Source organism: Aulostomus chinensis, chromosome 24 (assembly GCF_037954235.1).
Source record: "Aulostomus chinensis isolate RoL2024-O1b breed Wild chromosome 24, RoL_Achi_v1.0, whole genome shotgun sequence".
NCBI lineage: Eukaryota > Metazoa > Chordata > Actinopteri > Syngnathiformes > Aulostomidae > Aulostomus > Aulostomus chinensis.
The window spans coordinates 12,585,975-12,599,328 of NC_141343.1; the positions used below are offsets into that span (position 1 = coordinate 12,585,975).

The 13,354-nt window shown below is 42.6% G+C and overlaps 1 long non-coding RNA gene across 2 annotated transcripts in view; it reads left to right on the forward strand.

The window, feature by feature from the left end:
• The window catches only part of LOC147238762 (uncharacterized), a 106,336-nt gene that overhangs the window by 31,370 nt on the left and 61,612 nt on the right, over positions 1–13,354 (forward strand). For both annotated transcript variants that reach the window (XR_015111834.1, XR_015111833.1), the window contains exon 4: positions 12,896–12,974. This is a non-coding gene — a long non-coding RNA (uncharacterized LOC147238762). The remainder of the gene's footprint in view (positions 1–12,895; positions 12,975–13,354) is intronic.

The window sequence follows — 13,354 nt, forward strand, 5'->3', positions numbered from 1 at the left end:
ATCCATCCATCCATTTTCTACTGCTCATCCTGTTAAGGGTTGTCTCTACTTTTGATGGATTTTTAGAGAACTGATAATTCATAGATATTATTATTCTAATATTTTAAAAACTATTTTGAAGATGCATTCAAATCGGATTGGTTCCCACACTTTAGCATGATAATGGGTCGTTCTTGGTTTCTTTTCAATGTTTTTGACTGCCTTCAATTTCTTACTTTCTTAAAACCAATCTATGGGACGACTTCTCAGTTCGTTGAATAGTCAGATAAGCCATAATGTCCCTCCCTGTACATTTTCAGAGATCCAACTGAGATCGTTCTGCAGTGTAGAGGAGGAAGCTGCATCACTGTTTAGGTCTTTGTCCCAATGAGGGTCAATGATTGATGAAAATGTTGACAACTAAAGAAAGTCCTTGTTTTGATGATGTTTATGACTTAAAATGGAAGATCAAATCAGTTGGGACAGAGTGCAAGTATCTGTCGTTCATGTTAAATGCAATTTAAAGTGTTTTATGTCATGCATTTAAAGAAAAATGCGCATCGGGGCCCCCATGTCCCAATCCCCTGTGTTTTATCCATTAGTTGGGCACCCGACGAGCACCGCCTCTGACTGGGCTAATCAGCTGATGATAAACAGCCGAAGCATATGGGGGTCGATGGCCCTCCACCGTACAGTTCTGTAGGAAAAAGCAATAATAATAAGAATAAAGATGCGCGTTCAAAGAAAAGAGACGGAACCCATGTAGACAAATCCAAGCCATGAGTATTTGCTGTGAGCCAGCGGACCTGGTACTTAGAGATACAGGGAAGGCCTGGAAGGATTTTAAGAAGACCTCTCTATCAAGCTGGGATGTCCTTATTCAGTGTCATTAAAGTCAGGTCCAATCTGATGATGACTTTGGTATCAGGACTCCCCTTGTCTCCAGACGTCTCTGTCTGCGTCATCGAGACGTCCTCTGATTTAACCTTAACAGTTCAATCATCTACCGTGGGTGTGTGGGGGCGACTGTCCCAACCTCCACTCTTCTTGTGCCCCTACCTAACCTACGACCCCCCCCCCCCCCAGCTATGCTAAAGGAATCTAATCACACATATTAGATGGAAGAACCTGATACAAACTTCCTCCTGCAACCGTAATAAAAGTGATACGATTTTATCCAGCAGTTACGTGCCATGAATTCAAACCAGTGTCTGAGTACATTATTTATCGGCTTAGAAGGACCCCTTTTGCCCTTGGTGATTTTCGCCCATCTCCAATTTTCCCTTTGGGTTTTGATGGGAAGATAGTTACCTGAGGTTAAGTGGTGGTTAAGTTCTTTATCCAAAGGGGAAACCATTTACTGTCCTGGAGTTTCGGATTTATCAACCAAATGAAAATAGTACCAATTATCTCTTTTTTTTTTACCGATCTATTCTGTCTTCTGGCCTCCTTTTGGCCCAACTCCCTTTGAGCAAAACATCATCGTATTGTGTTTGTAGCTGTAGTTTGAAGTTTCAGTGGAGGCAACATTTGTATGTGCCACTAGATTGTGGACTGGGCCACATGCTTCTGTCCTCAGTCCTTGACTGTTTGTGTATTTTTCAGCATTCGACCAAATGGAGTTAGTAAGTCTCAAGAATATCCTTTGCAGATCTGTATTTTGTCCTCAATGGAAGAGAGTAAGATGACGTAATTATATCATTGTCGATATGCTTATGAACATCAGACGACTAAAAGGCTGCCTCCAGTTGTTATCATGAGATCAATTCCGGCCTTTTGCGACTTCCTTTATCGAGTTAAAAGGAATCAGATGTGTGAGCCATTCTATGCAACTGACAAATGCTTGTAGGCAAAAAGCCTCTGTTTCCGAATGTACAATTATGACATTTTCAAGAAATTTTAGGCTGGGGTGCAACCTTAATGAACCATATGTGAAAATGTCAAATAGCCTCGGTTGCATTCATGTGCCGTAACATTAATCCCAAGCCCCAATGATCAAACAGGCCACAGCCCAACAGTCGGTCCATGTCTGATTTTTTTTTCTTTTTTTTAAGGCTGAGGAGGCAATGTTTTCAGCGGCGCTCTTCTGTCTGACGTTTTGCCGAATCGTTCAAAAACAGGGAAGCCAGATTTCACCCAACCAAGTCGAAGGGTGTAGCAGAGGCCAGGATTTGGGGTAGATCCATTGAAGTTGAACAAAAATGGCAATTTTTCTACTCTGGGTTTGGATGAATTCACCGTGGTGGACTCCTTTCCAAATGGAAGTAGTTAGCATTTTGAAAGAAAGTGTAACTAAAGGGTACTGCACTAAACTAAATTTAACTTAGGCCAGCATTATTCTGTCTCTATTGAGATTTTGACCTTTTAAAAGCCGGGCAAATGAGATTAAACAAAAGACCAGCTGTGATAAAATAGAAAAATTGTGTGGAATGTAGGTACTCTAACTGATTGCAATGATTTTTGATCCACGGGTGTCCGTACTCTGTACATCCACATAAAATTCATACAAAAATCATCATTTGTGTTTCGCAAAAGGTGTTTTTCCGTGTATTGGGGTGATATTTGAAGCACATCTTCTATTCTGACACAGCAACAGAACTGAAATGCGTGTGGAGAGATTGGGCCTCCTCCTGGAAAGAATAAATACATGTTTCTCCACAGCCTGTGGTCTGCATGCTGAGCAGTTCGTCAAGCTCTCCGTCCTTCTTCTGTGGAGCGAGCAAATACTTGCGCTGATTCACCTGACACTGTTGCATATTCCCGGGGCACCCTGGGCTCGGTAAACATACGGCTATGTGATCAGAACCATGTCTGAACAAGCACTGCCCTGCCCTGTAGGATTTTTTTTATTATTTAAAAAGCAACCTCTGGGTTTTTACCATTCTCCTGGTGATTCTCTCTCCACTGGGCACCACCTGAGTAATAACTATGCTCATAAATTATTTGGACTCTTTGAATGAGACAGAAAATATTACCACTCCCTGAGATCACTTGTTTGCCTCTTCTTTTTTTTTTTTAATTGGGTTGTTGATAATTATGTGTCCACTTATGTGAATCAATTATGCACACTTAGCATTGTAATCAGATGCATTTTGTTTTTTTCCCCCCACAAACTATGCATGATTAATTAAAGAATTAGGCACTTTGGTTGATTTATGTGGGATCTAAAGTTTTTTTTCTTCCTTTCCTCTTTGCATTGCTTGGCATTTCTTTCTGTCTGTTGTTGGGAAAATGTCCAAGAATCACTCAAGAGACTTTCACATGGTTTAATCACATTAATTTGCATCAGTAAGGAATAAATGAATATAATATTAACAATTCATTTAATCTATAAGTTTCAAGTCTGCTGCCTAAGCGTTTGGTATGTCCAGAAGGAAACGCAGTACAGCAGAAAAAAGAAGACGGTGCCGTGTTTGAGGTTGATCCTCTTGATGAGACGGAAAGAAGTGTGGGAATACCGTAGGAAGATGTCAGTGTTTACCTTCATGGTGCCCAACATGTTCTTTTAAAAACCTGAATGCCTCCATACTTTTAAACTTTTCTTTTTTTTGGGTCAGAACATCAGCACCACTCTCATACGTATCTACAGGTTTTAAAAGCTGGTTAGCTTAGCGTTGCCTAGCATGAACGCCGAAGTGATGGGGGGGGGGGGGATCCTGCTAACGAGCAACTCTAAAAAACGTATACGTCCGTTCCGATTCAACCTGAGGCAAAACCAAATGTTTTTTGGCCGGTGGAAAAGTGGCTTCATAAAGCTAAAGTGTGTGTGTGTGTGGGGGGGGGATCCAAGTATGAGCAGGTGTGTGTCTAACATCCTCCCTTCTGGATCAAAAAAATATGACTTGTGTGATATCGGGTCATAATTAGCCACCTGCTACAGAACATTATAACCTCCAGTGAGCGAAGGACTTCCTGTTGCAGCACCTCCAACACTTCTGATGGGCCATTTCTGTCTATTTTGACGTGTCAAAAGCGACGTAAACACAGGTATAATTAATGATAGTGGACAGCGTCTCGGTGGAGCGTGTGTTATCTGGATGGGTGGGAGGATGGAGTAAAAGATGTGAAACAATCGAGCAAATGCTCATGTCAGGCACAACCACAGAGAAGAAATAACTATAAATAAAGTGTGATGGCGAGAGGGCAGGATAGACATTGGAGGGAAGAAGGTGCAAAGAAAAAAATCAATGCATGACTGTAATTTGGCTGCTGGGCAAAATTCACAAATTGCATCTGCCTGTGATTCAGAGCTGTGTGCTTGACTTGGCTTTCCGCATCTTCTTCCTCGGCTGCTTTTCTCAGGTAGTTCCAGTCCTCATTTGAGCTTCAATCCTCTTCAGATAGATATTGACCTACGCATCCATCCATGCTAACGCTGAGGTGATCCCTCACACCAATCAGACGCGTGAGCGGAAGAACGACAGCGAGTGGGAGGGGAAAAAAATGGTGAAAATGAAGTATGAAAAGCAAAAAAAAAAGGATAACCAAGAAACGAATAAATAGATAAGGCTTGTAAACTGTGCCGTTGATCTGTTTTCACTGGTCATTCATCACCTTTTCTCATTCTCGGAAGAATGGCCTTCTGACCCTGACACCTGACTGTTCGTTTTTGCGGTTGGAGGCATCAAGACAATATCCAAACCATTGATTGTGTTCCACAGAGCTATTGATCAGAGTTCAAAGTTTAAAGGTTGAGATAGAACTGGGGGGGATCAGTTTCACAGGACGTCACACGCAACTCCCCCGGATGCTAAATGCTTGATTGTGGCATACGTTCACCATCTTTGCTCAGTAGATTCCAGGTCATGTGAACTAGCGAGGAAGCCGGAGTACCAGAGAGAACCCACGCAGGAACAGGGAGAACACGCAGACTCCACACAGAAAGATCCCCTGCTCCAGCCGGGGCTCCAACCAATGTTCCCTCTAAGCTGCGTGCTTGCGCAATTGTGCACCGCTTGCACATTCTCAGCGCACAAGAAAATCTCTGCAGCGCGTCGACTCAGTGAATGACAGGTGTCCAGCCAATGATACGATACAGTTCACTTAGGCGACGCAGCCAATCATTGCATTGGCAGTTCCTGCGTACGTGCCCTGCTCGTACGCGCCATGGATCGTGCAGGTTAGCTAGCCAACGACAGTGCGGCAGAGATAAGAGATGGCGACGGGCCAGAGCTGGTAGCTCAGCGGTCGAGAGGTAAACCATCGAAAATATTAAAAGTAAACTCATAGAAATTGCTGCTGTAATTTGATTCTTTTAATAAGCCCAGTACCTTGCTATGCTCCCAGGTGTTGGAACAGGTGTGTGCTAAGCCTGCGCGTTGCTCGCAGTCATCCTCAGTGTGCTCAGGGAGCTTCAGTGTGTGCCCAGACACATGAGACGTTAGAGGGAACATTGGCTCCAACACAGAACCTTCTTGCAGTGAGGCCACAGTGCTGACCACTGTACCACCGTGCCACCCCTTTTATGAATATTTTGATGCAAAATTAGTTGTTTCTCATCCTTATTTCCAGTGTACAGAATTTACTTTCCATCTCTTCTCATTTGTCCTCTTGTCAATATCCAGCAGACTGAATAGATACCAGTGCCATTATCGATTCTGCTTATCCTTCTGATTCCTTATCAATACCTTTGTTGATTCCAGATCAGTTTTCTAAAACAAACAGGCTGATACAGGTTTCCATGCCGGAGCTACAGATTCGACTCAAGAGGTGATATCTGCCTCATACGATGCAAAAAAAAAAAAGTCTTGCCAATTTTTGGGGGGGAAAATTTCTCTTGGGAAAAAAAAGCAGCATTGCTCGGAATCCTAAAAACGTTGGACGTCACGGATACAAGAGATTTAGTCTGTTATTGTTCTGGAATACTGTAGGTAGGTAATCTGGAATTGATGTTAAAATTACATTGCTGGTCTTAATTGGGCTGGTGCTAGCTACAAGCTAATGCAACATCTGGGAGGTGAATGGTACCAGTTCCTCATTTGCGATTTCTTTCATTCTACAGCATATAATCATCCTTCCATCCATTTTCTATACCACTTATCTGTTAAGGGACTGTATAAAAAAAAATTGATGTTGAAATGATGACTTGGATTTATGCTTTTACACCTTTTGCAAAGCTGCCACTTGTTGGGTTGTAGCGACGAAGAAAAGCAGCCTGAGACGTCACCATAACCATGAATAGAGGAACTGAATCATTTATGAACCTGTCATGTGAGTCACTTCCAAGAGCATTGACACATCATATAATCTATTATCAGACCTGTAGAATGGGGCTGGAATTATTCACCCGCTCTCAGTACTTCATGCCCAGCGGCAGAGTCAATCGATAACGCATACAATTGGACGGTCTACATATTTTCATCCAAATGTCATTTCTCAACGTGATATAAAACTAGGTGAAACTTTATTATACTTATGAGAATGTACACTGGAATTTCAACATTAAAAGAACTGCATAAATGTTTAATAGTAGCTAATCTTCAGGGCTTTAGCATGATGAAATGTAGTTATCCGAGCAGAAACTACAATTGGGGTGTTTTGTACCTGTGTAATTTTTGCCCATGGTTCACTTACCTCATGATGTTGAATATTGTAGCTCATTCCCAGACATTATTAAACTTTATGTGTGTGTGTGTGTGTGTGTGTGTGCGTGTGTGTGTGTGTGCGTGCGTGTGTGCCTGTGTGTGTGCCAGGTCCTAACTTCCACTGCAATACTTCTGCGCTAATGTCCGAGCCAGCACATCTGACCTTGGACATGGCCAGACCATTGTTTGATTCAATTAAATCTTTCCGATACCTCTTCCTGCCCTGGAAAATTGAAGATAACCGTACAAAAAGAAGTTAAAAAAAAAAATAAAAATTTGCAGCGTGTCAGATTGGTTGGGTTCTTTTCTCTGGGTTTTGCCTCCTTATCAGTAATATTCTATTACCCTCTGTGACTGAACATCCATTAAAGGTTGAAAATGGAAACGGGGCAAAACTCATGAACTATTACTCATTAAGATGCTATCAAATGTGGTATTCGAGTGATTCCCCGTGATAGTCAACTGTCAAATTTGCTCCTTATTTGGACTTCAAATGAGCCCATTAAGTTGTTTTTGCAGCACTGTTTGCGTTGATGGACCACTTGGTAGCACAAATAACCACAACAGTTCTTTGTTTGGCATCTTTCCATTTCATAAAATAATGACGTATGTGTCAGGGCAGTGTGAAGGTCAGCTTAGAGTTTAGGCACAAAAAAAACCAGATTGATTAGGGTGAGCAAAAGCTCACTATTTGGTTCTAAATGTGGATTTTGGTTTTTAAGACACTATTTGGACTTCAAACCTGTCTCCCACTGCAGAGGCACTGTTTCTGCTCGCCACTGGCAATGGGAATCGTACGGTTCTTGAAACTCCTCCATTGACGCCGTAGGGTTGCCAGAACCATGGAAATACATTGTAAAAATGGTTGTATGTCTATGGCCAGAACAAACGGATCCAGGCACTACACATTTTCTTGCTTTGTATTGATTTGCCCCTGATTTCACCACAGTCCCATGTTGAAAACTAGTTGTGGACTCTCATTTTCTATTATGATGTACTTCTGTAGTTCAGATTTTTGGGTTCCTTGCGTTTCCTGGTTTTTGTCTTGTTTTTGAGCGATCATATCAATTCCTGCTTTATTTTGAACTCACCACCCTCTGGCATCTTGGATTGCTTTCTACTTCCTGTGTTTGTCCGCTTTTTGATGTGATTCACCTGTGTCTTGTCAGTTCGTGACTCTTTGTCAGTCACAGCCCTGTCCCTTGTGTCTCTTTTCCTCTCAGCTCGTGCTCCCCCACCTGTTTCTCTTTGTGTCATTAGTTGAGTTTTGTACTGTAGTCCGATTGTTGGTGTCAGTTCTTGTCTGATCCTCATGTCACCCTAACCTGTTGCTCTGTGGCTGGTCCTTTTTCTTCACCCTCATGGCCTGAACTCAACCCCCAAATCCCCCATTATTCGCTTCATTTCCATGTTTTTTCTACTGATGTAAGCACAGTTGTTGGGAACCAGTTTGGCCCCCACAAGCACAACGACAAATTTCCCGTCGTCTCACTCCTGACTCACATTTGTGGGTTATACATGAATCATACTGCATTTCTCTTTGTTGCAACAACTGCAAACAATGAAGAAGACACTTCTCTAAAGACATGAACTCCTCCCTTTCTTTTGCCCTCACAAGCACACATGCTACTTTTTTTTTTTTTTTTTTAAACCCGGTTTGGCTTGAGAACCTGTTTTCCCTACGAGCCCAAAACGACCCTCTGAGTATGGGGGCACTATGCAGCTCACATGATGAGTGTGTCTCCTAGCAGTGATGTCAGCCTGTGGTGAGGCCGCTAAACTTGTTAATTATTGATGAACTCGCGTGTAAGTCAATAATGCAAACATGCAGACAGCCACAGCGGCTTGTGGCAAACAAAGACATGAACAAACATAGTTGGAGAGTAATGGACCTTAGGTTTGCTTTGAGTGATCTCTGATGATGATTTTTGATTTTTTTCCCCACCTCTGTGCTTTATGGTTGTTGTATGTCTGCGCCAAGTGATGAATGAAGTCATAAATTGTGCATTAGTGGCAATACAGTGATTATTAGGTGTCTGAGGCGAATCCGTACGCTCAGAAATGCATCAGCATACGCCGTATCATCATCGTGGTTGTGTTTGAAAAATGAGTCAGCCACCTTTCATTCACAACCACAATGCAGGCTATCTAAATCAGTTGTGAGGGGAGGGGCAACTTGTTGACGTAATACTAAAAAGAAATGCACTGGGCCTCAGTCTCCACCACCTGACATTGAAGGACAAGCTCATTAATGGTACTATTTTTTTCTTTTTGGGGGGGGGGGGGGGGTTGTGCTGGTAAATTCTAAGTGATTACATGATTCTTTTTGCTGGTGTACCACAAACGCAATTAAATTCCACACTCAAAAAGGCCCTTAAGTGAGAGGTTAGAAAAGCAAGTGTGTAACAAAAGCCGAGTAAGATCGTCTGACTTGTTCAGAACTAATGTACAGACGATGTGCAATGACGAGCCTGTCACTGTTCGTTTATTGCTGTTTACAGTATCTATTCCTCCCTGTGCCTTTGGATTTATGCCTGCGGTAAAGCCTACAATGTCAATCACAGTCAGTTTAAACAGTCAGCAAGGCATCACTGTGGCTCTTTTTTCTTCTTTTGGGCTCACGGCTTTCTAATTTAAAAAAATCTGTACAACCCGAACATCATCTGTCTCCCCGTGTACCGTAACCTACGTCATTAGAAAAACAATGCCTCATCAATACTCACTAGCTCACCTCATCTCTTGCTCGGCACCAGCATTTGCGAGTGGATCCGGCATGACCACACAAAGCATAGACACTTTTTTCTCCCCGCTCCCTTCCATCTTATCGCCACCTGTTTAACTCGTGCACTGTGCTGTTATTTACGGGTTTCCACATATATCCCTGTGCAGTGTTACACATCCCGTCTCCCCCAACCATTTCACTCCTGTCCCTTCTTATCTGGCTTCTATCCAAAGGCATCGGTCAGGGACAGGATTATATTGAGAGGCGTTATTAACTGCATCTCCTTCCTCCACCTCCACGCTGCCTCTTGCTCTGTCTGTTGGGCATCTTTCTTGTGAGATCTTGGAAGCTTATAAAAGGACACAGCTACAGTAGGAGATGCAGGCGGATTTAATAATCATAAATCTGGTTTTGCAAAGGCTGTAGGCAATTCTTTCATGCCTTGAATAAGTCTGGCATTGTTATTTTAAAATCATCAATAAATATTTGATTTTTATGTGATGAAATAGTCAATTATTGACAGAACAATGTGCTGATTCCAGGAGGAATAAAAAGAAGAATCACTGCAAGACCTTTTTTTCCTTTTTGCTGCATTACCAATAGACAGTGACTCACCATCTTTTCTCGTTAAAACCACATACATACATACACTGCAACTGGTTTGTTTGTGATCTGAATAGTACAATATATCAGCTGGAGTGTTTTTTTTAACAAGTATATGGGAATAATACATCCACAAAATCTTGCAAGTCCCTTTAGTGTATCCTGTGGTACAAGAGTGTGTTTTGTTCCTAGTAACACTTTATATTTATAACAAAGTGTTCATGCACAGTTAGCAATTAGTTAACACGGATCAATGTGTTCATGCTAACTTTACAAGTTAAATTGATGGAAAAACTGGAGGAAGTTAGCATGGGATGAAGTGTCTTTCCAATTAGGGTCACAACATTGATTATGCTTGAGTAATGCTTATTCATTGTGTGAAATACGCTTTACTAATGTACACTTATCATTAAGTGTGAAACAATTCCTTGTTTAAATAAGAATATGCATGGTTTTTCAATCTTTTAAAAGTTCGTCACAGTATGAGAGCCTCACCTTCCTAAAATAATTTCCGAAGTCATTTTTGGACTTTTTTTTTTTGGTTTTGTTTTTTTGCTTGAAACAGCTCCTTATGATGTTTTGTCTCCAGTTTTTTGTGTTTTCTGTAAAAAAAAACTTGAAAAAATGACAGATTATTTTAAAAAGGTGACGAATCGATAGTATAGTATTGAGTTCTACAGCAACTCTCATTTTCCCTCCACCCAGCTGCCCTACATCCATACCCACTATGTGGCTCCCTCATCCTCTGCCCTTCCCCCTGGATTCTTAACCCCCACACATCAATATCTCATCCAATCGGGTGAAGAGGCTCCAGGCAGGCAAGGCTGCAGAACCTTATGGCATTAAGGAAGGTGTCCACTGGGCATGTGCACACCCGCTGTGCAGGGTTATCCAGCTCAACTTGAACCTTCAAAAAAACCAGTCCCTGTGATGTGGAAGACTTCCTGCCTGGTCCCTGTGCCTGTGGGCACCCCAGGGTAATGAATGACTATGAACCCGTGGTGTTGGCTTTCTGCATCATTAAGACGAGGCTGGTGCTGGCTCAACTTAGATCCTGATGCAGCGGTGTGTTGGATACGATGGTCAGCATCACAGGTCTCCCAAATCTTCCTTCCTGTTCACTTTCTATACATCCAACTACAGGTCGAAGTCAGAGTCGGGGTACCAAGGTAGTCCAGGGGGTTATTGCGTCGCCTACCAACACAGGGGCGGCTGCCTTAGGTCCCTGTTTTGCCTCTGGCTTATTGGTGCCCTCTCCCCTGAACAGGTGCCCCAACCAGTGGATGCACTAATGCAGCAACTAGGAGTCAACCCGTTATTTGGCATCCAACCTGTAGACACCAAATCAAGCCAGAGGCAACACGGGGAACCAATCTAATGACCCCTGTATTGGTAGGCAAGGTAATACTCTGCTATAGATAATCCACTGTATATCTTTATTAATGCGTTATATGCAGCACTTAGGTGGTTACAGTACCAAGCGTTTAAAATCAGTAACTTGAACATTAATAATAGTCCCTACCAATTTTTCCAAACCAACCAAATAATCTCATCGTGAAGTCTTTGTGTACTTTGAGCATATCCTTATCCTCTAGTATCCATTTTAGGCACAAAAAAAAAGCCAAAAAAAAAAACCCATCAGGTTACTTTAGGTCCATATTTGTTCTGTTCTTCTAAGGTCTAAGCATGGGATTGCCAGAGTGTGGTGCACAGGTGCGAGAGCTGCCACTAGGGGGTGTGCAAAATAAAAAAATGTGATGGTGGTTTGGAGAGTTTTTCAAGAGGGTTTTTTCCCACCCAATAAAGACGTGTAGAAAAAAAACTGTTTGGGTAAAATTTAAAATCAAAAGCTGAAGGTGTAGGGAATTGGGGTTGCATCAACCCGGTTGGGACATAGAAGGGGGTGTGCGGCCAAAAAACGTTTGGGAACCGCTGGTCTCAGCCATACCTGCTCTGGGGGGCCCAGCCTGGACGATGGGAGAAGGTGGATTTGACCAGACAGAGAAAGAGGTCTTAGTTTTACCAAAGAATGGTGCAAGGGGTCTTTATTGCCCATTGTCTCCAGACTGTACACCTCATTCCTAAACTCCCCAGGGTTTACTTTTACTTTATTCAATAACCGTAAGTTTTGTTTTTGTGTTCTATTAGTTCTTTTCCCCGTGTTGCGGCTATTGCCTCTGTTCCACAGACATCCCCCCTGGGATTAATAAAGTACCTACCTACCTGTGAAACACCATTACGCACTATCATGTTCATCCCAGTAATGTTCATAACGCTGAATGTAATATACAGTACGGACTTGATTTCACCGCCGATCTTTCCTCACCCAGTGTGCGTTTCATCACAGAAAAAGCAATAAACTAATAGTTATATATTCATTTTAAAGATCAATCAGTCAAATTCTGACAAGAGTGAAGGGGAAGTGTATTTGTAGGTAATATCGCTTGGTGAAGATGGCGGAAATGAAAGGCAGAAGGGGGAATAAATACAATCAAAAAGCAATAACCCGGCCCTCTAATGGAGCCTGAGAGGGCAGCGAAATAAATACAGACATATGTGTGTTTCCACTGACAGATAGACAAATTAATAACACATGATGCAGACAGCTCTGGTTAACCCTTTGACTGCCAAATCCTCAGTCTAAGTGGAAGCTAAATTAGCATGGTGATTCTGCGAATCGGCCAGAAGTGATTGTATATTCCTCTACGCCTTGCACATTTTCTGATATTCCTTGGAGACTGATAGACGAGTCACTCAGGAGAATTGATTTGAAATTTATTCATTGGATTTGAAAAAAAAAAAAAAAGGCATTCAAGCTGATTAAATGACTCCATGTGTGTTTTGTACAATACGTGTTGCCAGGAAGAAAAAGAATGCGAGAAATGGTTGAGAAGAGAGCAAAATCAAGATATCTGCATCGACGCTAGGATCTAATCTCATTGTGAACCAGCACCACTGTCTCTTCAGTTGCACCTTGTGTGTGTGTGTGTGTGTGTGTGTGTCACAGTCTGGAAGCTTTGTCCTAACAGATGGAGAGGGAGAGCGTGAAAGAGAGAGACAGACATGAAGAGACTGAGGAAAGGAGGGTGAGAGAGGCCTGCTGGGTTAATTCTCCTCAACCGATCCTGTTCCTGTTCTGTCAGGGAGAGATTCGTCTCCCCAAACCCCTCTCCCTGGACCTCGCACCTGCTCCTGGGCATGGCAATGAGCCTCCAAACACACACACACACACACACACACACACACACACACACATACACCAAATGACAGAAAGGCGTCCGTGAAAAGAAGGTAGGTAGATTTCAGGAGAAAGGAAGAGGGCGGCACAGAGAGATGGAAAGAGAAGAGCTGGGGAATGTGGGACGGAAAAGTTGAGACAGACAGCAGAGTGAGTGGAGAGCAGAAAAGGCAGAGGCGATCTGAGAGGAATGAATGATACCAAGGTTGGTCGGGGGGCGAAACCTAA